We start from the raw sequence: 2,902 nt of genomic DNA on the forward strand, positions 1-2,902 counted from the left end.
TTTATTAAGTTCCATTTGTCGATTCTTTATCTTAGAGCATAAGCCATTGGTATTCTGTTCAGGAAATTTTCCCCAGTGCTCATGTATTCGAGGTTCTTCCCCACTTTTTCTTCTATTAGTTTGGGCATATCTGGTTTTATGTAGAACTCAGCTATTAAAAACAATGACTTTATGAAATTCATAGGCAAATGGATGGAACTAGAAAATACTGTCCTGAGTGAGGTAACCCAATCACAAAAAAACACACATGGTATGCACTCACTGATAAGTGGATATTAGCCCAAAAGCTCGAATTACCCAATGATACAATCCACAGACCACATGAAGCTCAAGAAGAGGGATGACCAAAGTGGGGATGCTTCAGTCCTTCTTAGAAGGGAAACAAAAATATTTAATAGGAGGAAATGCAGAGACTGAAGGAAAGGCCATTCAGGAACTGCCCACCTGGGGATCTAGTCCATACCCATACAGCTACCAAACCCAGACAATATTGCTGATGCCAAGAAGCGCATGCTGGCAGGAGCCTGATATAGTTGTCTCCTGAGAGGCTCTGCTAGAACATGACAAATACAGAGGCAAATGCTCACAGCCAATCATTGCACTGAGAACAGGGTCCCCATTGGAGGGGTTAGAGAAAGGATTGAAGAAGCTGAAGGGGCTTGCGACCCCATAAAAACAACAATACTAACTAACCAGAACTCACCATCCAAACCACCACCCAAAGAGTACACATGGACAGACCCATGGCTCCAGCTGCATGTGTAGCAGAGGATGGCCTTGTTGGGCACCAATGGGAGGAGAAGCCCTTGGTCCTGCCAAGGCTGGACTCCCCAGTGTAAGGGAATGTCAGGGCAGGGAGGTGGGAAGGGGTGGGGTGGATGGGTGGAGGAACACTCTCATAGAAGAAGGTGGAGGGGGAATGGGATAGAGAGTTTATGGATGGGAAACCAGGAAAGGGGGTAATATTTGAAATGTAAATAAAAAATATCCAATTAAAACAATTACTCTCGGGCTGGAGAGAGGTGGCTCAGTGGTCAAGAGCACTGAGTGCTCTTCCAGAGGTCCTGTGTTCAAATCCCAGCAACCACATGGTGGCTCACAACCATCTGTAATGGGATCTGATGCCCTCTTCTGGTGTGTCTGAAGACAGCTACGGTGTACTTGTTATGTAATAAATAAATAAAATTTTAAAAGAAAAAAAAAACTAATGGAACCAAATGTTCACTTAAGAAACCGCCAAGGCAATGTGTGGCTGGCAAGTGCCTGTCTAAGGCGAGATCTAAAACCAGAAGCACTTGCTTCAGAGGCTTCGGTCTTTCAGGACGGATTTTTTCATCTTGAAATGTCCAGCTTGCTGGATCTACCATTTTAAACAGTCAGAGAAGTGTGACCAGTGTGAGCATGAAGAAGTTGTGTTGCATGTACTTCCCTGTATGCATTGGACAAACACCGGGCAAGCAGGCAGCTCTGCGGACTGCAGAGTGCTGCCTTACCAGTCCACACGGTTCTCAGACCTTGGTCATATTAAAAAGTTCTCTTAAACTGAGAATCGTAGCTTGAATAAAAAAAATGGCTCCATATGGCTGCTATTTAGAGAGACACAAGTTCGATTTGAAGGAAATTAAGCATGTTCAAATGTTGACTACATTAAGTATGAAAACAAACAAACAACGAGGGCATGGTCTTAGTGTCCGGACTTGGTGATTTCACTGACTAATGCCACAGCACATCCACAACCATGTATGAGCCTAAACGTAAACACTTCTCTGACTTCATGAGCAATGGATGAAAGCCATTCCGTTGAAATGAAAGGATGCATGATCTAAATCTGAAACGGAGTCATCATCTCTGCGTGCAGAGCTTTGTTTAGAAAGCCTGAGGAGGTGTGGCTGTGTATGCCAGCATGAGTGTAGCATCAGCCTCCCAAGGCACAAAGGATGCGGGAAGAATATAGTCCACACAACATTTTCTATTCAACTTTGTATCTATTTTGCACTACAGAGAAGAATCACATGACCTTTGCAGGTGTTATTTTTATCCCACCTGACAGAGAAAGGAAAACTTGGTTTTATGTGTTTACGATCAAACTTGGTTTAAAAAAAAAAAAATGGTCACGTTTATCCAATCTCAATGGCTGTGATCTCTCCATTAAGAAACTTCTTGGATGCCTAAGGTTTGTTCTCTAAGACCAAATTCATTTCTGTTTGGAAATTACTAAAGCCATCTCATCTGTAGCTAATACGTTCCCAACTTTCTTTTAATGGTTCCTCATTGAGAAACAAAGTCCATGCTTTGCACTCAGTGGCAGCTGAAATTATTGAGACTCTTCCAGGCCAGTTGAGGAATGCCCAGGGGTTGGAAGCTTTCCTAACCACTTCCTGAAAGATGAATTCCCTATTTTGTGTCTCTAGAACACAAGGCTGATCTTCACTTCAGCTGTGTGTGCCAGCTCATTCCCTTTTCCTCCTAGGCTTATTGATAAGGTACACTTCCCTCATCACCAGGCTCTGACTGATACAATGATGCGCTAATCTGAAGCTCTCCTCCTAAGAGATAACAACCCATTCTTTCTTGTTCCTCTTGTGCCAATAAGATTTAGAGAAGTGTGGTGGATATCTAAGGGTCTGTAAAGTCAAGTGTCTTATGGAAACTGAGAAGGGATAGGAAGTTGAGATGTGAACTTTAACACATTAGGTCACTGAGATTTTAAAGCTGATAAGTCATCCTTCTTGGACCAACTTATCAGTGTGTCATACCCTAGTCATTTATAGTATCTGTCACATGTCTTCTGTTTTCCAGAGTGTCTAGGATACCTTTGAACAGATTTAAGATGTGACTCATGATTTCGAACTACTAACTTATATTTAGAGTTTATTGGGAAAATTCCAGAAAGTATAGCATG

The sequence above is a fragment of the Rattus norvegicus genome, chromosome 4 (genome assembly GCF_036323735.1).
Source record: "Rattus norvegicus strain BN/NHsdMcwi chromosome 4, GRCr8, whole genome shotgun sequence".
Classification (NCBI taxonomy): Eukaryota; Metazoa; Chordata; class Mammalia; order Rodentia; family Muridae; genus Rattus; species Rattus norvegicus.